At 38.2% G+C, this 24,863-nt stretch overlaps 1 long non-coding RNA gene across 1 annotated transcript; it reads right to left on the reverse strand.

Moving 5' to 3' along the window:
• Positions 1-4,068: 4,068 nt before the first annotated feature.
• LOC148843912 (uncharacterized) lies at positions 4,069-7,361 on the reverse strand. The gene is made up of 3 exons (XR_016103255.1): positions 6,733-7,361; positions 6,380-6,582; positions 4,069-4,387 (listed from the first exon to the last, which is right to left on the reverse strand). It is a non-coding gene; the product is annotated as an uncharacterized LOC148843912 (long non-coding RNA).
• Positions 7,362-24,863: the final 17,502 nt, after the last annotated feature.

The following is a 24,863-nucleotide window of genomic DNA, read 5'->3' on the forward strand; positions in this document are numbered from 1 at the left end:
TCTTGTCTAGTGTGTATTTTCATGGGTCCAGGTGTCTGTTGCAGGCCTCCTTCGGCTGCTAGTCTGCTTTCTATCTTTCCTCTACTTCTGTGCTTTTATATTTCACCTCATCACCACATACGCCAATTTAATCCTCCTAATCGATAGGATTGACTCACACTTCGGTCTTCTTTGAGCCCACTGTACTACTTTTGTACTTTTGTTTAGTCTTACGACGCATTCCTTGTACTACTTTTGCTTACTATTATACTGCATCTGGTTCCAAAGGAAATGGAAGGGAAGGATGAACATATTTTTTTAAGTGGTTTAGTCTTACGACGAATTCCTTCTAACTGTCATTGATCGGATGGTTGGATTATTCGGCCCAGAATCATTCATTTAACTGGTTTTATTTTATCTCAAACTCAATTTCTGGTTAAAAATTATTGAATAAGTTAATAATTCATTTGATCTATTTAATGGTTTTGACTATTTTTTATTTTTAATTATTTTTTTTAATTTTTTTGTCAAAACGGTCGTCTGTTCAAATTAGATGGTTAAACCATCAACCCAAAAACTGATGGCCAGAACGATTCATTTTCAGATCGATTTTTAAAACCAAAAAAATAAGTGAAGGGTTAAAATATAGATATGAGAGGATTATATCGGTATCAGTGTACATAGATACATCTAAATATATTGATATATAGAATTTTTTAAAAATTGTAAATGATCCAAGACTCTCTTCCTAACTTCTTTAGTTATCAATATAAAATAATAAATAATAAAAAAAAGGGTGAACCTATACACATCAATACCCGTGTTTGGGTATCAGGCATATGGGCATATAGATGTTTTAATCCTTGGGCGAAGATAGATAAAAAGAAGGAAACAGTGAGAGGAAGCAAAGAGTTTCTTTTCTTTCTTTTCTTTCTTTTTTTTCCTTATTATTTTTATTTTACTTTGGTTACTTTTCTCTCATTTTCTCACAATTAAATGTCATTTATACTAGGAAATGGTTGGGGCCTAGGAAGGAGAAAATGAGCATGGAAAAAAGAGAGCATACTGACGTAATGATTTCCGATGTTTAATTGCATAGTGGTCACAAGAAAATTACTAATAGTCTGATTACTTGTACAAAACGGCACCAAGCAATTAATTAGTTGTTCCTTGAATTCTCAAGGACGGAAGGGCATAACGTCCACGTAGTAGGTCTACAGCATTGAAGAGCATATTTTGTAAGACGGTGCATAGGATGATTTCTTTGATGGCAACGGGCGGGTTCGGCGCGGAGATTACATTCTCCATTCCCGATCCCGACCCCCAATTCACTCCGCATCCCCGTCTCTGATCCTCGTTGGGGAGATAAATCCCCTTCCATTCTTGACCCGATGGGGATAAATTCCACGAGACTCAAATCTCCAAGAGACTGAGAGAAAGTTGAGAGAAAGAAGTGTGAGAGACTGAGAGAGAAAGAGAAAGAGAGAGAGAGGACCATTGTGAGTTGAGGCCGGTGATGAGAGAGAGTTCGACGGGCAACGGTGACAGTGGTCGGCGACGATAGACTGGTAGTTTGAGAGACTGAAATTGAGTTTCAGTTCTTTCTTCTGAGTATCTTTGTCCTCTGTCGAGACTCAAGTGGTAAACCGGTAGTCAGAGACAATAGATGTCCGATAGGTGAGTGGCGATAGCAACGGTAGTCAATGAGTCGGCAATGAAGACTGAGGAAGAAGAAAACTGACTAGGGTTCACGGTTCAGAGTTCTTTGTCTGTGTCTATCGAAGATTCTAACCTCCAAGTGTCAAGTGTTTTTGTTTTTTAAGTTTTAATCTTTAAAATAATTAAATAAATGAATTAATAATATAATATATAATACTATAATATTGTATAAATAATATATAATATTATATCATATAATTATATATTTATTGATTGGGGACGGGTCGGGGCAGGGATTGCATTCCCCATCCCCATCACCGAATCTGATCGGGGATTCAGAGATAGCCCCATCCCCGACCCCGACCTTGCCAAAGTACCCCATACCCGACCCCGTTGGGTTGGGGAGCCCAAGTACCCGTCGGGGACAGGGAAAATTGCCACCCCTATTGATACAGACGATTGAGACTGAATTCAGGCGAGACAAATAGCTTCTGCAGTCCACAATGATGGTGTTAATGCACCATGAAGGAGAAGAATTCTCCAACAGAAGCTTGACAATTGATTGAGCGTCGCCTTCCAAAATGATCTAGCAAACAGGCCCCAAAGAAGAAAGCAATGGCTTCAACCATAATGGGCAGAACTAGGGTGGAACTGGGTCCGTTGGAATGGATCTAGCAACAATGAAGTGGCCATTGTGGTCAGGAATGATAATCTCCACGCCTGCACATGATTCAGATGTAGCGCCATCAACATTGACTTTCACAAAATCTGGACATAGATGAAACCAACAGAGCCTTGAGACGATTGGAGGGCTATTGGGCTGGTAATTTAATTTGAGGTCATTAAGTGTGGATTCATTCACCAGATGGTTGATAAGAGCATGCGCCCGTGTGATCCTCATCAATAGCATTTACATTGAGCACAAGCCCATTGGGCTTGAAGCATGAATAAGCACAGGCCCACCCATACCTTATATTAAAACTTAATTAATTATAATGGGGTAATGAGGATTAAACACTAGACCATTTGGTCAAAATGGCTTTAATGCCATCTTAAAGAACCATTCAATGCTTAAGATATTAGTTGAGGTCCTTGAATATGTTGATATTCTCTAACAAGTTTTAATGTTAGGGAGGAACCAAACCAAATCAGTCTTGTGTGGTGGCAATAGAAGAGGATATGTTCAGTTGATTCCTCAAAACTATGGCAAAGTGGGCAATCACGATCCACCTGGACATGATGATTTGCAAGAACAGCTCTAGTAGGAAGAATGTTTTGGAAGAAAGAGGATAATGCGGGGTGGCAGAAGTTTGAATCTCCAAAATGTTTTGGAAGCATTTCCAATTAAAGTTTTCATCCCCAAAATTGGCATTTGATGGGCCCGGAGAATCTCGGAGGAGCAGCAGACTTGAAGATATAGTGAAATTTCCATGTGGAGTCTTTGTCCAAACGAGTCGATCAGAAATCAATGTACCAGGCTAGGGGAGTTTGATTTTAAGGATGGAATTTGCTCTCTCTCTCAAAGAGGACCATGTTTGGCTCAATTCTCATTTTTTCTCATTCTTATCCAAAATCCCAAAATGGAAAAAAAAATGAGTAAAAATGGGAAGAATGAGAAAATATTGCTACAAACCAAACATTTTTTTCCCAAAAAAATGATTTTTTTACGGCAAGAATGAGAGTAAAATTTGTAACCTGTTTGGTTACAAATTTCATTCTCATTCATTTTTTTATTAATAAAAAATTCAAAATAATAATATAAGAGTTAGAGGTGTAAAACGTGACATGCCAGGCCCACGTAAAGTGCGAGTTGTTTTGTGTCGCCCTCCCCTAGGATAACTTGGGGGGTCGGCCCGGCACCTCCCACGGCCCAAGCACGTGCCGTGTCATGGGCTAGGCTGGCCCATGGGCCAAGCCTAGGGCCAGGGTGGGCCATGGACCGGGCCAAAGCTATTTAGTTAAAAGATTGAAAAAAAAACCTTAAAATTTTAATTTTATATGAATTTTGATGTATACAATTGTTTATATATGCAATAATTAAATAAATTGGTATAATAAAATTGAAAATAATTATTTATTTTATAATTTTTATTAATATATTATATACTTTATTATGATATAACTATAATTTATATAATATATTATATATAAATATTATATATATATATGTATATATAAAATATATATACACTATATACGAGTTGTGCTGGGTTGTGCTAACCCGCGGACCTAAAACCCCAGGCCCAAGTTGTTCCCCCACCATGTTGTATGCACCAAAGCACCATAGAGGAACCGCAACTGTCGAATGACAAAATTGGGGTCATAATCATAAAGGTTAGTTGCAATTGCAATTCTCTCTCATTAAGGCGCTACAGATACATAAGGCCCAAATGTATGCCCTTCAAATATGAAAACAAGAGAAAAGAAGCATCCAAGGCAACATCTATAATAGGCTATATTTCTTATCTATGTAACATGTAAACATTATTCAAGCAATATACATTTCTTTCATCTGTAGGCAGTACTGATTAAAGTTTCACAAAGCATTAAAGCAGATGTCTATATAAATCCACACATATTAACATGTTAGGGTAGTGCCGAGAGTCATGACTCATGAGTGATCTTGCTCCATTAGATTCAAATGAAAGATACCTTCAACATTCTTATGTACTTCAACTTTAAATTTTTCTTCCTTATTTTCCCTCTTGACTTTGAGAAGCAAATCGAGCTTTTCAACTTCTTCAATTACCTGCATGAATCACAAAAAATAAGACCATTTATCTATCTTCCCGAACTATGTAAGTTGCTAATATGCATGCAATTCCCATGCCAAGAGATAAATAAATGGTCTTTATTTGCATGAAGGACCTCCAACAGTTTGTAAGGGGCCAACAAGTTTGACCTCTGTTGGATAGTCTTCACAGCATGATTTGTTGCATCTTGGACAATAGGATCATGTTCTGGCATTGCTCTCCATCCTGGTCCATGGCCATCTAGATTTACATGATCGGCCAATAATTACTACTAGGAAATATTTGGCCCAAATTTACTTAAACACGACCCCCTAACATGGCCTGTTACATGTACACTATCGGTTCCAGTGGCTTAGGAAGGCTTTGGATATTGAAGGGTAAAGTGTTTAATGGGAAGAGGTTAGTCTAGGTCAAGCATGATTCTAAAAGAATGTGAATATGGCATATTCTTGTCCTCCTGAAGAATCTGAACATGCAATTACAAAACAAGTAAAAGAAGAAAGAAACTTAATTATGCTTTTAGGTTCAGGCACATAACACAACCTAGACATCTTGTATTTCCAAATCCCATAGGATAGAAGTTCCCATGGGTGGAGCTTTTATGTACAAATAGCAGAATACCAATTACCCTTCAATAAGGGGGGAAGAAATCATGTAAAAAGTAACCCCCCCCCCAAAAAAGAATGCAAATGGGGTTGAAACATGCATTAAAAAGTCGATTAATTTCTTTCTTTTATATCCGAAAAAGAAAAGTATTGTATTTTGCATGTGAAAGATGAAGCATGTTCAAAGCCCAAAGACTTGATACAAACAAGGTGACAACTTTGTCACTCACCTTCTTGGAAATAGAAAAACTTAACAGTTTATCTTGTCTTAAAAATCAAGCCAATAAGTGAAAAACATGGTGGGGCAAAAATGACTTAATGAGTGCTCATTGAATTGCCATTACTTTTTAGCACAATTCTAAACAGGCACCTTTGAATGTTGGAGACTTGGATCAATAAACATCAACCCAAATTAAATAGCAAAAGAAACCTACAAGGAACAGTTGTGGTTCTAGAGACTAATAAAATCTTTTTTTTTTTTTGTATTAAAATGCTATCTCAATAAATAAAGGAAATTCAAAGGAGATGTTAAGACATTATCATTAAAGATCAAAACAGGAAAAAATAAAAAACAAAACAAAACAAAAATAGAACAACCAAGAAAGAGAATAAAGATATAGATGGAAGATAATATGGTTGCCAATGTATTGAGTATTGACTCAACAATATCCATTTATCAACTTTTATTTATTTTCTTTTACTTCTCAACAAATTCAAACTTTTAGTTGGTGATATGGATTTTATACTTGTAAACTTATAACATGATCAGTCTAAATGGTCAAGGAGTTGCCTACATCAAGTATTTGTTTGCATTTAAAACCAAACTAAAATTTATGCAGCAATTTTGTTAGATTATTAGTAGTAATCGTATTATGCCATCAACAACAGAAATATATAAGCTTTAATAACACTTCTATATGTATATTTCATGATCTTGCATCAAATTAAAAAGTCAAATCTTTTCACTTTGGTTCAAACTTCTCCTGTTTGTGATTTCATGATCCAATTTGGTTTCGAATATCGACTCCAACAATTCTAGCACCTCCGATTAGAACAAAAATAAAGGGGATCCACCAGATACTTGAAGCCTACAAAATTTCTAAAGAAGACCCACTCAAGCACAATAACAGAGATATCATTTCTTCCTAATCGATACAATCTATTCCCTGCCTTGTATATTTGATGGATTGAAAATCCGAGAAACCATAATTACAGAAGACATGCATTCTCAATCGCATCCAAACCCAGAATTAATTCCGATAATCCCTAACAAGCTAAATGTAAAATATGTATATACGATTCTACAGTCAATGATCCCCTTAAAATCAGGACTCAATATTGCTTCAAAATTCAAGGGCAAAGAGAGATTCCAAGATCATTTACCTCGCCTGGCACTGAGATCCGACAAAGTGATCGTGGGGGCATCTCCAACCGGCTTGAATTCCTGTAGCTCCTTGAAGTTCAACCATGGCTTCATAAATTTTCTTCTTACCAGCCTCAATCACCTCCTGAGTCAAATGGTGCAGAGTATCAGCAACCACCTGCTCCTTCGCCATCACAATCCTCACAAACTCCAGCAGCACATTCTACCCCAATTATCAAACAAACAAAAAATTAATAAATAAAATAATTATTTTCTGGTACAGAGAGAGATGATTAGTTTTATGTTGTACAGAAAAGAGAGAGAGTTGATCTTAGCTTTAGGACTTCAACAGATCGAGATACCCCAACTTTACCTTGTACAGAGAGAGAAGAGAGAGAGATGAGGGTTCAATGACTTCAGCTGAGGACTTCAATAGATCGGGATCAATCTCAGCTTTACCTTGTATAGAGAGAGAGAGAGAGGGACGAGGGTTCAATGACTTCAGTCGAGGACTTCAACAGATTGAGATCGATCTCAACTTTACCTTGTACAGAGAGAGAGAGAGAGGGAGGGATGAGGGTTCAGTGACTTCAATCGAGAGGACTCGAGTTTCAAACTCGAATGGAAAGAAAAAAAGAATTGGTAGGATGGGGCACGAAAATTGTTACATTTTTGGCGAGACCAAAATTTCTTTATGGGAAGAATGAGTTCTGCGGCAAGAAATGAATATCCAAACACTACATCTCATTCATTTTTGCCTATTCTTTTTTATAATCGGCAATAATTAAAAGAATGAGGCCACTGGCAATGAACCAAACAACCAAACATGGTTGAGATTCCTTACTTCATTCTCATTCTAGCACAATGTATTATGGTCATTAAGGCTTGCCATGGTAATTCTTTTGATATTTACTTCTGATATAGGATAGCATGTCTTGTTTGGATCCATGGGTCAAAGAGAGCGGAAATATCCCAGCCATTGCCCACTAACCATAGGCAACCTCTACGAAAAATGTCCCGACAGCTTAACATGGCATTCCAAGCTCTTGCAGCATTACCATTAGGCTTATAATCCCAAAAAGATTTTTGATGAAGATATTTACTTATAAGAACATACCATTTCCATATTTAAAGGCTAATTAGGGGTGATTTGGCATGATCTAATAGAAAGAAAACACTCTTGGACAGTTTTGTATGCCCTTAGCTTCAATCCATTTTGATGTACTTTTGACATTTAGTGTAAATAAATAAAATACATGTTTGATTCATGTTGTTTGGTATAATTCTGTGTAAGATCCTAAAACTGGACACTTATAGAAACTTGTGTTAGTTTTAAATGTTCATAGTCATTGGATAAGTCTGGGGAGATTTATCCTACCAAGGCTGATACTGATGTGCCACCAAGTGTTGGGATGGCTTGTTTCGGCCATTAGGGTAAAACCCAAGGCACATGCAGTATGGGATTGTTTGAACCCTTGAACCGGACCAGATTTCCAGTATTGCCCTAGACCTTGGAGACAGATGGGAAAAATTGAAAAGTTACACCTGACCCCTAGACTCGATTATGACACATCACTAGGTGTCGGATCGGGCTGTCTTTGATGTGTCAATCAATGAGATCCTTAGTGGGGGTCAAAACCTAGACATGTTGGGGCAGTCTGAGAATTCATCTGAGTGAGTGATCATAGTGACAGGATCAGCCCCTTTGTCGGACAATGGTAATGATCGGGAATGCACTCTCTAATGGAAACCAAACTGCCGACAGTTGATTTCATTCGTTGGAATTTTGTTTTGCAAAATTAATATATATATATATATATGTATATGTACGATTTCAAAAGATTTGCAAAATGTTTTAATTCCCGGGATCCATGTGAGTAGAGAGTGCAACACTATTCCATGCAGCCGAGGGAGAGGTCTTCTCTTGTCGGGCAATGCTTGATCATTAAGGGCTGAGATGTTAAGTGTAAAACTATTTAGGATAATACCTGATGGGCTAATCTTGCACCTGCCCACAGTCCCTGGGTTTTTATAAAATAGCTTGGCCCAGGGACCACTTAATGTAAGTGTTGGGCCCATAGGGTCCATGTGATGGGCTCAAGGGGGTCACTGAGTTTTTCAGTGAATTCGGCCGGGCCTTGTAATAAAGGCTGGACCGAACCCATGTGGCTGAGTTTTTATACTACTTAATGGGCCAAAAGCCCATTTCGAACTGGGGTGATATGATCACCTATTCATGGGGGCGAATCTGAGATTAATGTTAGTAAAAGGATTGGGTCTTTAACCTTATCCATTCTAAGAGACCAAATTCAAATTAGATTTGAATCTGGTAACCTCCTGATAAGATCGGGAGTTAGCTAATCTGTAGATAGGATTAAGATTATCCCCTATCCAAATACTGATTTAGATTGGGATAACTCCCAAAATTAGGAGGTTTCTTAATCAAGAAGAAAGAGGAGAAACCCTAACAAAAAAATTTCAGATTTTGAACTAGGGTTTGTATGCAAGAGATACCTCCTGCGAATTGAGATTTAATCTCACACAGACTCCAGAGAGAAGAGACACAGTTCAGCCCTCTTCGTCCCTGGATTTCTCCTCCTCCAGCAGCCGCCATTCCCTGTTGCAAGATTGGATCTTTGCAGCAATAGGAAGTCAAGAAATCAATTCTTGACAACAATCTTGCTAGAAAGACCAGAAAGATTTGGTGTTCAAGGTTTCCAGAGGATTCTTGTGAAGAATCCAGTGTGTAGGACGCACCCTACTGGTTCCGTTCCATCCACAGCTGTGTCATCTTCAGCAGGAGCGGATCTTGGTTTCTTCTTTGGGCGTGAACACCAACTTTGGGGGATATTATTTCTCTGGATCATATATAATCCTTCATGTTTCCTTTTGGTTCAGATCTAGTTTGATTATGGTTCAAGTAGAATCCTTGAATATTGTATTCTAAATTTAGGAAATATGATTCCTAATTGGAAGAAGGTAGGAAAATTTTTGAAATTTGCCCACCCATTCCGCACCCTTCATGGCGTCCATTAGATGGATCCTACCATTCTTTCAAACACGTTAACACGATCTGCTAATTAGATTGTGACTTAGCACCTTCGGCCATCTCGGCAAAATGAGTCACCTCGGGTGTCCCGGTCACTTCAGATAGCACTGAAGCCTAGGTCCCTCAAATGACCAAGCCTATTGAAGTGACACTTAGAATTCTTGAAGCTTCTCAGCTACCTTCGAGCCTTTTGGGATCACACTGCACAACTACAGGCCTTATCCTCATCCCGCCCAAATCGGAAGGACACAATAAGCCTTATTGGCTAGCACGTTATCCACCTTCCGGAGCGGAACAGACTCTAACGGTCAGGACCGAATGATAGCTATAAATATAACCCTAGCAAGTGCACTAGTTATCAAATAGTATAAAAATATTGTTCCCACGAGGATTTAACAAAATAAGTATTAGAACCACAATCTTCCCTAATTATGTGGACAATCGAAATTCATACTTGAGCAAGAACTATTGAAAATAAAAACTAGAAAAAGAAAATAGAAGCAAGGGTGATCACTAACAAATGTAATGAATATTAATGGATTCAATTAACCAAGATTACTTGTCAAATCTCATAAGCTGAGGTCTTTCCAATTTTATTTAATATTCTCTCTCGAGATATACTAAAACTACGCCCATCAGGTAACCCTTTGATCTCTCAAGTAGAGCTCTCAAGATGGAAGTGCATTAAATTCAAGGAAAACCATTAATTTCAAATGAATCATGTATATATATCTCTATATACCATTCAATTCACACTATAAATTATTCAGTCGATTATGTGAATTCCTCTCTCGATTCATTCACATAACCCAAATCAATTAAGAGGTGGCCAAGCTCTTAATTGCATTAAGCACAATAATTCATAGACTATATGGAAATCACAATCTTGGATAAATCGTAAAGATAAAAATATATTTGATGTAACCGTTTCTGGTCACGTACCAATTTTTTTTGTGATGTATCAATTTTTTGGCTAAGTACCTCGTCATTTGACCTGCTCCCAGGTGGCTTGTGACTTAGAGGATGATAGGAGCTCCCTGGTAGCGAACTTCCTAGTGATGATTTACTTGGTGGCGAACTCCCTGGGGGTGAGCTACCAAGTGACAAGCTCCCTGGTGGAGAGCTACCTGGTGACGAGCTCCCTGGTGGGGAGCTACTTGGTGGTGAGCTCCCTGGTGGAGAGCTACCTGGTGACGATCTCCCTGGTGAAGAGCTACTTGGTGACGAGCTCCCTGGTGGAGAGCTACCTGGTGACGAACTCCCTGGTGGAGAGCTACCTGGTGACGAGCTCCCTGGTGGAGAGCTACTTGGTGGCGAGCTCCCTGGTGGAGAGCTACCTGGTGACGAGCTCCCTGGTGGAGAGCTCCCTGGTGGAGAGCTACCTGGTGACAAACTCCCTGGTGGTGAGCTACCTGGTGACGAGCTCCCTGGTGGAGAGCTACCTGGTGACGAGCTCCTTGGTGGAGAGCAACGTGGTGACGAGCTCCCTAGTGGAGAGCTACATGGTGATGAGCTCCCTGGTGGTGAACTACCTTGGTGGACTCGTCATTTGACCTACTCCTAGGCGGCCTGTAACTCAGAGAATGGTGGAGCTCCTTGGTGTAGCGCAACCCAACAGCCCTCTGCATGAGGTGATCTCCTCTCCTTTGTAAGCGATGGGAGATGAGGGACCTACGAGAACTCCATCTTTTCCTCCTCTTTGTAGGCAGCGAGAGCTAGGGAACCTGCAAGAACTGAACCAGGGGGCCTGGGGGTATTTACCCAACAGGGACTCTCTGATGCCTAAGTTAGCACTCTTATTGTCGAGAGCTTGAAGATGATATTAGAGGAATGAGAGAGCTAGAGAACAGGGATTACCTCCATTTTTTCATTCTCTCCCCCTTGTCTTTGGGAGTCGGAGTCCTTATATAGTGGTGTCCTGTCAAATTAGGCGTAACAGCCTCTGTCAAGTTAGGAGTAATTGCCTCTATCTCTCTGCCATAGCCGTTACTGCCAGAGCTGAGGTGGCGGGTGCAGGCGACTACTACAGAGTATGGCTCTACCAGTCAAGGGACAGCTCTCAGGACTGGCAGGCACGGCGCCGCCTAGCGAGAGATGTGGGCGTAGGCCTCCGGATCTGTCAGGTACGGTTGTCAGGTAGAAGATCTTCCTGCGATATGCCGAGCTGCCCCTAAGTGGTGAGCTCTTCGTAAGACTCTAGGCTGCCTACGGAGTGACCAACTACCTGTGGCAAGCTGCCTATGCCGAGCTACCTGTAAGTGTCGAGCTGCCCCTAAGTGGCGAGCTCTTCATAAGACGCCAGGCTGCCTGTAGAGTGGCCATCTGCCTATGCCGAGCTGCTCCTAGCTATACCGAGCTCCCCGAGCTATGCCGAGCTGCCCGAGCTGCCCAGTTGTCAAGAGGCTGCACTTGGTTTGCATGAGGTGCCAGGTGTCAAAATTTCACTAGAGGGCCAAATCCGCCCTCATCAATATTCATTAACCTGGTTAGGCTTTCCACAACCCTAGCAAGAAACAAACCAGTTCATGATAAAAGAATTAAAGCAAACAAAGGGAAAGAAAGAACTCTTGAATTCGCCCATGGTGTTGAGATCTCCACTTCTTGCCACCACCTTCTTCTTGAGGTTTCTTGAATTCTTGATCACCTTCCCCTAGTTTCTTGATTTGTTTTCTCCTTTCTTGATTGATTGCTCTTTTTCTTCTTGATTCAATCCAGAGATTGAGTGATGCCTAAAGCTAGTCCCCCCCCCCCCCCACTTTACATAGTTTAAAGGGGAGGGGGTGGTCTCCTACTTCCTCTTGAAGTTTATCTTGCAAGAATAGAAAGTCCTAGTCTAATCCTACTTTTATCTCTTTATCTAGTGAACTCAATCCCTTTATCTTCCTAAGATTACATCCAGAATTTAGATCTGGAAGGACTCTTCTCAGTTTCTTATTCTTGGATTCGTATTAGACCTCCTCTACGAATTGGGCTGCTGCCAGGCTTTTCTGCAAGTTGGGTTTCAGCTCCGGATTGGGCCTTCCTATGAATTCTTTCTGACTTCGGGCCCAGATTTGACTTCGATTCAGGCTGAATCTGCGAAATCCCAAAACATGAAAGTTGTGGATTTTTCTCTTATCTTTCCAGTGGGTCTTGAATCAGCCCAATCGGATTTCGGGTACGCGAGTTAGGCCCAAATTACTGAATGATGCCGAAACTATGAAAAATCATCCGATTTGCCTTTCTTTGCTTCTGATGCCATCTTTCATGCCCTTAACCGAAATACAACAAATATGAGTTCAATTAAGTACTAATTCATTATGAAAGACAGAATATTTGGGGATAAAAATATGATAAATTCTACTCTCATCACCAAAGATCTCGGGAGCATTTCATGAGACTCACAGCAGGCCGGCTGGCTATATAAGGGAATTAACCCCTTGAGACCCAAATACACGCGATACAGTGCATTCTAGCTCTCAAGTTATTTACTTTTAGCTCGCTACTCATATCCAGTACTAACATAAGCATCAGAGCAACCTCGTCGGGTTAGCCACCCTGAGTTCTCTGATCCATCTGTCTTGCAACTCGACTAGTTTATTTCATTACCGACATCCAAGCCGCCTTCCAGCTATGAGCATTCAAACCGCACACCATCAAAGGCATTAGTGGGTAATTTGGACAAAATAAGTACATGTTTCAAAAGACAAAAGAACCTCATGCCTTTGACTTAGTTGTGTTTGGTTTGAAGGAAAATGTAGGGAAAAGGTAGAAATAAATTTACTAACCTTTTATAGATTTTCATACATTTCCCTTCCTTTAATTTCCCTACCTTTTTCTGCAAACAAAACATAGATGATCCTTTGTGTATTCAATTATGGTGTGCCTCGTTACTTCAAATTGTGGTCATGTGTTCCTATCCTTCTTTCACATAAGTGCCACATAAGTGATTTGATTTTGACTAAATATTCGTGTGGAGACAAAGGAGTGCATAGCTTAAACAAGCAAAATCATATAATTTTCAATATTCTAAATTGTAGGTGCAATTTATTTATATGGAATCTAATTTAACAAGTTTACTTTTGTAGTGTTGTTAAGAAATTTAAATGTTTTGATTTAAGAAGTATGTAGAAAGTGGAAGGGTATGATGGAATGTGAAAAAAAAGAGGAGTTGAAGGGTATGCTTGGTATGGATAAGATGGCTCTCTTGGTGAATATGATGGAAAAAAATGTGAAAGAAATAGAAAATGAGCTAAATAAAGCCCTTCAACCAAAAGAAATCATGTGGGCCAAAAAATCAAAATTAATTGGTTTACTTATGGGATAAAAAATTACTAGATTTTTTCACGCATCTACCATTTAACGAAGGGCTCGGAATAGATTGAGTAATATTAAAAATGAGTAGGGTAAATGGGTGGAATGAGTATGAGAGATCCCTAATGCTTTTAACTTGGCTCTTCTAATTAAAATAGTGTGGAAGCTTTGAAAGTGAAATTGTAGGAAATAAAGCATACTTAATTCACAATATCTACAAGATCACCATAGAGTATTTGACTGTTTTTTATTTTTGTTTTATTTCATACCTGTAAATTGTCCAAAATTTTCTCCCCAAATCTGAGTTCTTTGAATAAAATTCTACTAATGACATCAATCCAATTATCCAAATGAATTCCTCCAATGGAAGTTGTAAGTACATGTTGATCACCATAACTACGATTGCTGTGGAGGTATCAAATTGGAACCATAAAAACACCCATGGCAACACAGAGGTTGTCGTGGATCTATGATGAGCCCATAACTCGTCATAGACCCGCAATGAGCTCAAAGACATCACTGGCCTGCAATGCATGTCGTGCATCTACAACAAACCAAACTACTCATGATGAAACAACCAACTGAAGATGAAGCAAATAGGCCAATACGTCAAATTAGTTCTAGTGTCACCCACGCCATGTCAACATAAGGGACTCGCAAAGGGAAATAGTGCGTGTGTACTATGAGAATCCTCGGATGAAAGGAAACTTTGTCCTGGAAAGATCTCATGAGACACATAGCAAATCCCTAGCAATGCCCCCTAACAACCAACACCGAATCAAAGATCCCTTTTCCAAATTGGAGTCAAACCCTTTTTGGCTCTTTCCCTTCATGGCCTTGAGATCTCTCCTTACAAAAGCGGTGAGGATCATAACAAACACATGATTCTATCGATAGAAGATTGTAGCCTACCTTTGTTACCCAAGACCATGTCAACATAAGGGACTCGCAAAGGGAAATAGTGCGTGTGTACTATGAGAATCCTCGGATGAAAGGAAACTTTGTCCTAGAAAGATCTCATGAGACACATAGCAAATCCCTAGCAATGCCCCCTAACAACCAACACCGAATCAAAGATCCCCTTTCCAAATTGGAGTCAAACCCTTTTTGGCTCTTTCCCTTCATGGCCTTGAGATCTCTCCTTACAAAAGGGGTGAGGATCATAACAAACACATGATTCTATCGATAGAAGATTGTAGCCTACCTTTGTTACCCAAGACCCCTAGCCTTCTTTCGTCCCTCAAGGAGACTACCACACTTAGCCTCACAACACTACCTACAGAAGTCATGTTGCTCCCTTGTTTCTACAAATTTCAGCACTCGGTTTTAGTTTAATTGGGGGCTATATTAGGGTGATTTGAACTCTCCTTTAGGACTAGCCAAATTCTCCTTTTGAGCTCTCTAACAGATTATATATTAAGAGAAGCAAAGTTCTAAAGGGGTGTGAGATCCTATCAAGGTTTCCATCTTTATGGATTAGGGTTTCCCAAGAAATACTCTATCTCTTTGCTATTGGATTGAAATCTTCCATCCACTCTTTCTAATATGTGGTTAGGATTAGAAAGACTTCCGAAAACTGCAAAGGTGTCTCACTACACTTTTGCAATGTCCTTAAGTCATTGAAATTATTACATTGTCCTCTTCATGCAAAGTAAAAAAGACAATTTAAACTTGCAAAACAATATTCAAATTTAATTAGGGAACCACACAATGAGTCACTATCTCAACCAACTATCATCATATGGAATTTTATCAAGAGTTGTTTTCTAACTAGGAAACAACTCAGTTTCTTCCTCTAAAAACTATTTCAAGACAATTGCTAGCATTCTCACCCAGGTATGTTAGGGATTCCTAGATCAACTAGGACATTATGAGACAAGTCCTATAAACTTTCCTGAGAGTCCTAATGCTACAAGGACTCTTCCCATATTCATCCCAAAGGCATCTCGGAGCCAAGTACATTCCTTCTCAAGAATCACAGTTCAAGTAGGATTCTCCCATATTCATCTCAGTATTGCCTAAAGATTTATGTAGGAGTGCTAATGTCATTAGGATTCTTCTACCAAAGTCCTAGTCTAACTAGAACTCCTAGCCAAAACCCTGATTTGTGTCAGTTATTTAGTAGAGATACTCTCCTCTTGTTTGAAGGTGCAAATTCCTTGTTGGAAATTCATAAATTCATAGAACCATTCAAAGACACCCAATATATGAAATCTCATAGCCTTAAATCATTAGAAGCCATCTTCATGGTATATTAAAAGGACCAAAAGACTTTCCAAAAGATAAATTCATAGAATTGACAATGATGAGCAAATCCTTTCATGAGTCAATCTCTAAATCGGATGTATCAATGTATATCCCAAGTCACACCTACATGGTAGATCAAAGTCCTATTTCAATAACTAAGATCTCAGCATTCCACCTAGTGGAAACTATCCATGTGCTAACCTTTAAAGTGAGTAGTCCAGGATTACCCATGGTCATGATGTTTTAGGTCTGTAAGGAACTTGGCTATCCAGATCTCTCATGATAGAATATAGAGAATAATTATATAGAGCATGACTCATGAAAAAGTATAATTGTTATTAGCAAAAAGAATGTAATGAAAATGCATATGGCTTTGAATGAACATAAGGAAATACTATTTCGAACAATCTACCACTTGGTCATTTAAAAGCCAAGCCATTGCATCCACGTGCCAATCAAAAACCTTTTGGGATAAAGGGACTAACCAAGTTATTTGTAGACATAATCTTACCTATGACTAGATCTCCTCTCTATAAAAACTCACAAACAAGATTTCTCTCTATGTTCTTACCCTTCTTTTGAGATCTCATCTCTTTGTAGTTTACTACAACTCTACTATTATCATAATACATGGTCAGTGGTAGCTGACTAGATGATACCACCACAAACCCTTGTAGGAAACTCCTCATCTAGATCTCTTCTTTTGTAGTTTTTGAAGTTCTAATATATTCTATTTTAGTGGTGGAATCGACAATGTATTATTGGTTCATACTCTTCCAACCTATAGCCTTTCCTTCTAGAGTGAAGATGTATCCAAAAGTAGTTTTGCTAGAGTTTGGATTTGATTGGAAGTCGGAATCTATGTAACCCAACTGATTCAAGCTATCTTCTTGGTACACTAATGTGTAGTCTCTAGTCCTTCTCAAGTACTTAAGGATGTTATTGACTACAGTCCAATGCTCCTCACAGGGGTTCCCTTGAAATTTACTAACCACTTCCACTACATGGCAAATATCTATTCTAGTACAGAGCATGACATACATGATATTTTCCATAGCTAAGGCATAAGGGATTCCCAACATTCTCTTCTCCTCATCAAAGTCTTATGTCACTACTTCTTGGAGAGACAAACATCATGTCTGAAAGGCAAGAGCCCTATCTTAGATTCTTGCATACCAAATTTGACCAGAACATTTTCTACCTAGTTTCTTTGTTTCATCCCAATCATCCTATTCTTCCAATCTCTCAACAACTTGATTTTCAAAATATAGGATGCCTCCCCTAGGTCCTTTATAGGAAAAATGATAAGAAGCCTAACTATGGAAATTATTCCCAATTAGTATAGGATGACATCCACATATAATATAAGGAACACAATCACTTTATCACTACACGTCTTGTAAATGCAAGGTTCATCAACATTTTGATCAAAACTAAAGGACTTAACTACTTGATAAAATATAATGTTCCAACTCCTAGATGCTTTATTTAGGGCCCATTTGGCATGCCTTTTTGAGAAGATCTTCTTGTAGCTCTAATAGTCAAAAGACGCATTGAGCTTTTGACATAAGATTCAGGCAGACCGAAAATAGTTTGGCATATGCACGCCTTTCCGTGCATCCTCCCATGTCTTTCCATGTGAGATTAAAATACGAAAGATGCAGGAAGTAATGGAGATCGAGGTGTTGGCCAAATGGCTCAAGCTAATATTCCCAAATATTCTCAATATCCTTTGCAAGGAATCGGTGGACCAATGACTAGGGCAAGGACAAAGAGAATGAAAGAGGCTTTATAAGGCTTAATCATGAAAGTGCATGACAAAGAGGCTGTTCTAGAAGATTCTAAGACTATTCTAGAAATTCCATAGCTTCACCAAGGATAATCACCTATCTTTATGTGCAAGGCTTGGATCTTGAAGAACAAAGCTTGGAATTCATGACATAAGATGTATTGATGGGATTGGCGCATGGACATGATAAGAAAATGCTCAATTTGCATGCTAAGATGTATTGATGGGCTTGTTTTGTCTTGTTTTGTTTTACTTTGACTTTTCTATACTTAGTTGTCATTAGTTGTATTCTTTTAGAATGATTCATATTTCAAATCAGATTTGTTTTCCTAAATTAAAGGGATCCTCATTAGTTAAGAGTTTCCTTATAAGAAATGATGTTTGCATGCCTATATAAAGGCTACAACTTTGTAAAACGAAAATCATCACAAATATAGAGATATTTTCAGCAAGCTTAGCTTTGCCTTCTTGTGTTCTTGGTAGAATACAATATCTTGACTTATCAAGGGAGTGATCAACCTTTGTGGCGTCTTCAATATTGGATTCTTTAAGGACTTTGTTTCCTTAAGATTCTAATATGATCAACTACAACTTGTTTTTTACCTTCTGGGTGCGTATAACAACTTGATTCAAGAGTTCCTAGAGCAGGTCGTCTAGTGGGTTCTTATCATTTGGCATCAGAGCCTTGGTTCTAGAAACAGGTAATTTATCCTTTGCTTATCCTTGTTGTGTTTTTCTTTGATTTTTGCGCGTTTCTTATGTTGTCCTTGCATAGTTTCTTTGAATTCTTCCATTCGACTTCTTTGTGTTTTTAAATAGAGTCAATTCTGTTTTGTGTTTAATTTGGCAAAAAAAAGAGACAAAAAAGAACATCCAATTCAGAAAAAAAAAGAATGAGAGGCAAACAGAAAAGTACATCCAATTCAAAAAAAGAGTTAGATTGCAAATTTGATTTTTAATCATTTTCCCAGCATGAATGGGATTTCTTGAATTGCAAAATCACATTCCTATAAGTCATACGAGTTCTCCTTTCCTTTTTGGGTTTGACTAGTTGACTAATTCAAAAGCTAGTTGTATAATCCTTTTTGATTTGGGATTTCTTTTCCTTAAACATATGTCTTACTATATTAATTACTACTAATCCTTATCAAATAAGGATTCTTGTGTGTAAATTAATTTAATTTCGTGCTCCATATTCTAGTGATTTCTTTTGCATGTCTTTTGCTTACTTTTGAAGTTTTCTTTTTTTTTTTTAGCCCCTATAATTGATTTTTTTTTCCTTCCTTATTTATACCGTTTGCCTCAACTAAGTTTTTAAAGTTCTGATTTTGAGATTTGCCACCATCTAACCAATTGCTCCTTGAGATTTGTTGATCTTGATCCTATTAAGAATGTAAATGGGATTGGCTTGAGTGAAAAAAAAAAAGGAAAAGAGAGGTGAGGAACAAAATTTCTTATATTTCCAGCAAGTTTTTACAGGTTATAAATATGAGATTGAAGGAGAACCACAAGAGATTAACATGAAATTATTCATAAGGATTGTTAATGAACAATTTAGAAAGTTGAATGCGATGCTGGATGATTTGCAATCCCCATTTATTTCTAAGTTCACTAGAAGACGTGTGTTTGAGAAAGAAGAGGAATATGATTCGGATTTAGAGGAATCAAGTTCTAAACGAGGCAAGAATGTTGTTTTCAAAAGAGATAGCAGCTTAGGCAGCATAAAGATAAAGATTCTAACCTTTCACGGAAAGAATGATCCCGAACTATACTTGGAGTGGGAAAGAAATGTTGAACACGTATTTGATTGCCATAATTACTCCGAGGAGAAGAAAGTAAAACTATCAACCGAGGAGTTCACAGATTATGCAAGTATATGGTGGGATCAATTGGTGATCAATAGGCGTAGGAATGGAGAGAAGCTAATTCGGTCATGGGAATAGATGAAATTGGTAATGAGCAAGAGATTTATACCTAGCCATTACTATAGAGATTTGCATAGAAAGTTATAAGGGCCGGTTCAAGGTTCCATAAGAGTAGAGGACAATTACAAAGAGATGGAGATAACCATGATTAGAGCAAACATAGAGGAGAACCGAGAAGCAACAATGGCTAGACTTATTGGCAGCTTGAACAAGGAGATTGCTGATGTGGTTGATTTACAACACTATGTGGAGATGGAGGAGTTGTTGCACAAAGCCATCAAAGTAGAGAAGCAAATCAAATCAAAAGGGTTCAGATCTGGTTCTTCATGGAAACCTAATTGGAAGGACAACAAAGTTGCCTCAAAAACAAAAGAGGAAGCAAAGCAAAAGGATTCGGTTGTTGTTCATAAAGGTAAAACCGAAACTAAAACTTCTTCTAAGTCATATGATGTTAAGTGTTTTAGGTGCCAAGGATTCGGGCATATTGCTTCTCAACGCCCAAACAAAAGAGTTATGATTGTGTTGGAGAATGGAGAAATAAAAAGTGCTAGATCAAGTGAGAATGAGATGCCACCATTGAAGGATTGTTTTGATATTGAAGTTGCAGAACCCGTGCATGGTGATTTGCTGGTTACAAAGAGAGTCCTAAGTATACAGCCTAAGGATGATGGTGATGAGGAGCAATGTGAGCATATTTTTCACACAATGCCATATGAAGGATAAGGTATGTACTATGATTATTGATAGTGGAAGTTGTACTAATGTTTCTAGTACGTTGTTGGTAGATAAGCTGAATTTGCATACCATAAAGAATCCTAAACCGTAAAAATTACAATGGCTGAATGAATGTGGAAAAGTGAGGGTAACCAAGCAAGTTCTAGTTTCCTTTTCAATTGGCAAATATGAGGATGAGGTTCTATGTGATGTGGCACCAATGCATGTTGGTCATCTATTGCTTGGCCGATCATGGCAGTTTGATAGGAAAGTTACACATGATGAGAATAAAAACCGTTATTTTTTTGTAATGAATAACCAAATTATTGTACTAACCCCTCTCAAACCTTTGCAAGTTTATGAAGATCAGATTAGAATAGAAAGAGAGTGCAAAATGAGAGAAGAACAAAAGTGTGAGTGAGAGGAAAAGAAAAAGAAAGAAAGTGAACAAGCAAAAGAAAATAGAGCAAGTAAGACCGAGAGGAAAGGTGCAAGTAAAAAGAGTGAGGCCGAGAGGAAAATTGGGGAGAAAAGTGTACAAAATGGAAAGAAAAGCATGGGAATAAGTGAAAAAAATGAGGTTAAGAGTGTCATGATTGCAAGGCAGCAACTACTTGTACTTATGTACAAGGATGTTTACTTTTCTACTAATGACCTTACCCCCTCTTTGCCTAGTGTTGTTGTGTCTTTATTGTACGAATTTGATGACCTATTTCCCGATGAGATTCCCCATGGATTACCTCCCTTAAGAGGTATTGAGCATCAAATAGACTTTATACCCAGTTGTGCCATACCAAATCGACATGCTTATAGAGCTAATCCCGAAAAAACAAAAGAGATACAAAGGCAAGTGGATGAGTTGGTGCAAAAGGGTTTTGTAAGGGAGAGTCTTAGCCCATGTTCGGTTCCTATCATCTTAGTCCAAAGAAAGATGGAACATGGCGTATGTGTGTGGACTGCCGAGCCATTAACAAAATAACAAAGATTTGATCCTTTCGAGGAAGGAGGGAATAATTGAGATCGATGTGCTGGCCAAATGGCTCAAGCTAATATTCCCAAATATTCTCAAGATTCTTTGCAAGGAACTAATGGGCCAATGACTAAGGCAAAAACAAAGATGATGAAAGAGGCTTTACAAGGCTTAATCATGAAAGTGCATGACAAAGAGACTATTATAGAAGATTCTAAGACTATTCTAGAAGTTTCCAAAGCTTCACCAAGGATAATCACCTATCTTTATGTGCAAGACGATGTGCGAGGCTTGGACCTTGAAGAACAAAGATTGGAATCCATGACATAAGATGTATTAATGGGCTTGGCACATAGACATGATAAGAAAATGCCCAATTCGCATGCTAAGATGTATTGATGGGTTTGTTTTGTCATGTTGGGCATGTTTTGTCTTGCTTTGTTTTACTTTGACTTTTCTATGCTTAGTTGTCATTAGTTATAGTCAGATTTGTTTTCCTAAATTAAAGGGATCATCATTAGTCAAGAGTTTCCTTATAAGATAATGATGTTTACATGCCTATATAAAAGCCACAACTATGCAAAACGAAAATCATCAATAATATAGAGGTATTTTTAGCAAACTTAGCTTTGCCTTCTTGTGTTCTTGGTAGAATACAATATCTTGACTTATCAAGGGAGTGATCAACTTTTGTGGCGTCTTCAAGATTGGATTCTTCAATGACTTAGTTTCCTTAAAGTTCTAATCTGATCAACTACAGCTTGTTTTCTACCTTCTGGGTGCGCATAACAACTTGATTCAAGAGTTCCTAGAGCAGGTTGTCTAGTGGGTTCTTATCAGGAAGCTTCAAATAACAACTTGTTTTCGATGCACCATATTTTGGCGGCTAGATCTTCCACGAGTCAAATGGGAATGGACCGAAAATCGATCTTCCCGGCTTGTAAACAACCGAAAGACTGCATGGAAAGATGCGCCAAATGGGCCCTTAAGCTATAAATAGATATTTGCAACCTATAAACCTTTTGCACTTGGTCGATCTTTGAATGATCTGGGGTCATCATGGAATCTATCTTAGCTTGCATGGATTTCTTCCAGGAATTAAGGCATTAGAGTCTACATATGCTATTGCCTCTTCATAAGTGGCAAGGTACATCTTTGAATGATCTGGGGTCATCATGTACAGTTCTCCCAAATACATCCGTCATTTAAGGGGTCTTGAAACCCTCTACTATGATGGGGTGTTGGTGGTTCAAGAGGCTTTTCAAGACTCTCACTATGCAAAAGTATAGGTTATGTGGGTTGAATAAGTTCTCTAACTTCTTAAGCAGTTTTCTCTATGGCACTACAGGAGATATCTTAAGGTATGACCTACACAACTTTAGGTGAATTTATTTTAGGCTTCTCCTCTAAAATCTCCGGAAGTGTCTCCTAAGTAGAGGTGCTCACGGGGTATTTTTTCAAACCAAATCAATCTGATTTCTTTTTTAAATATCCAAACCGAAATTGAACCAATGCAATTGGTTAACCGCAGCTCGGTTTTTCTGTTTTTTATGCACTTAAAATAAAAATAAATAAATCTTTCAATGCTGGACTAGTTGGTGTTGGTAGTTGCTGTCGATGTCGGACTGCTTGGTGCCTTTGTCGCCTAAACTAAGAGCTTGAGAGGTTGCGTTGGGTGGAGACGCAAAGAGGAGAGATGAGAGAGAGAGAGAGAAGAGATCAGATGGCGTTGGACCATTGGTGCTTACTTTCTAGTGAAGCGGCAACTGGCATTGCTGCTTGGTGTTGTCATGCTGGTGGTTGGCGAGGACCGCACAACTGTTTGGAGTGGGGACTGGAATACAAAGAGTCAAAGAAGAAGAAGAGTTATAGAAGAAGGAGAAGAAGAAGACTAGAACTTAGAAGAGAAGAGAAAAGTGAAACATTGAGAGAAAGAAAAAATAAAATAGTCAAAAGAAGTATTGATATTCTGGTAGGGGAAAAGACAAAAGAGCAAATGATGGAGATTGGAGACTGGGCAGGGCGGATGGTAGACTACCAAACTTTTAATTGAGAGGTTAAAATTTTAAAGAGAAGGCTAAAAGTCTCTGTCGAATTCTCTTATTTGATTTTCAAAAAAATAAAAAGTATAATATATAATATATTATATAAATATATATTATTGTATATATATTGGTCAAATTGGTTAACTGCTGATTTTTTTAAATGGTTAATTGGAACCGAATCAACCGATTCGGTTAACCGATTTTTCAATTTGGTTTTTCATTTTTTTTTGCTCACCTCTGCTCCTAAGGAATATCTTATTTAATTGACTGCAAGTCATTTTGGAAATGTCTCCTTAGTCAAATTAATAGTGTCTAAGAAGACTGTTTGTACCACTATTGGCTCTCTCTATTGAGGTCTAGCCTCAAACTGTGGTCTCATGACTATTGCATTAGGGAACATAATAACTTGGGTTATTGAGATTCATTTGAATTGTTACGTAGTCCTTATAAAACCACATAACTTGTCTTTTCCATGAGGATCTCATCCTCTAGGAATATTATTACATCCCTATTAACAAAAGCCTTCTACTCTTTAGGGTCATAGAAACTGTATCCTTAATTTTTTTTTCCCATGGGATACCCAATGAACAAACACACCTTTGTTTTGGATTCCAACTTAGTCACTCATTGTTTTTTCACATGTGCAAGTGAACCCCACATTTGACGTAGTCTAATATGACTTATTTATCCTATCCATCTAATATGACCTAATCTAAGGTGCCAAAGATAAGTGAAGTTCTGAGAAGCTTCCTTTCTCTTTGACAGGACAGTCTTACATGGACCTGTGGCTTTGTTGTTTAAAACAATCAGTTTTGGAAATAGAATGAATAAACCATTATGTAACTTTTCTAAAGCAATGACGTTATTTCCAACAGCAATCTCTACATTACCATCAAAAACAAAAGTATAACCATCCAAAAAAGTAAAAAAAAAAAAGTAAATTCCTTCTAATCCTAAGAGAATATAGACAATCTTTTAAAAACTAATTCAAAACTAGAGTCTAATAACATGTAAAATTCCGGTAACCACAACGGTGATCTTATCCTCTAAGCCTAGCTTCAAATGCATCTCCCCTTCATGCAACCTTTTGACCTCCCATAGTCCATGCAATGGATTGTAGACATGGTCAATGGTGCCTGAATCCACACACCAAGAGTCAAAAGCACCAACTACAACAATGAGGGAAAACACACATTTTATTAGCAAAGAATATGTAAAACAAATACATATGGCTTTAAGTGAACATAAGGCTGCGTTTGGAAATTATGCAAATGGAGTGTAAATCCTGGTTCAAGGTAAATTTGCACCTTGGTTCACTTTCGCATGTGTTTGGCAACATTAAATTTATGCATTGACAAATGACAAACCAATGCATATTTACATTGATAATAAGATGTAAAAGTACATCAATAAAAAATGAGAAAATTTGCATTCAAGTGGGCTTTTGATTAAAAAAAAAGCATATACTTTAT

This window comes from Nelumbo lutea, chromosome 8, assembly GCF_056320005.1.
Source record: "Nelumbo lutea isolate HS-2025 chromosome 8, American lotus-T2T, whole genome shotgun sequence".
NCBI classification, from domain to species: Eukaryota; Viridiplantae; Streptophyta; class Magnoliopsida; order Proteales; family Nelumbonaceae; genus Nelumbo; species Nelumbo lutea.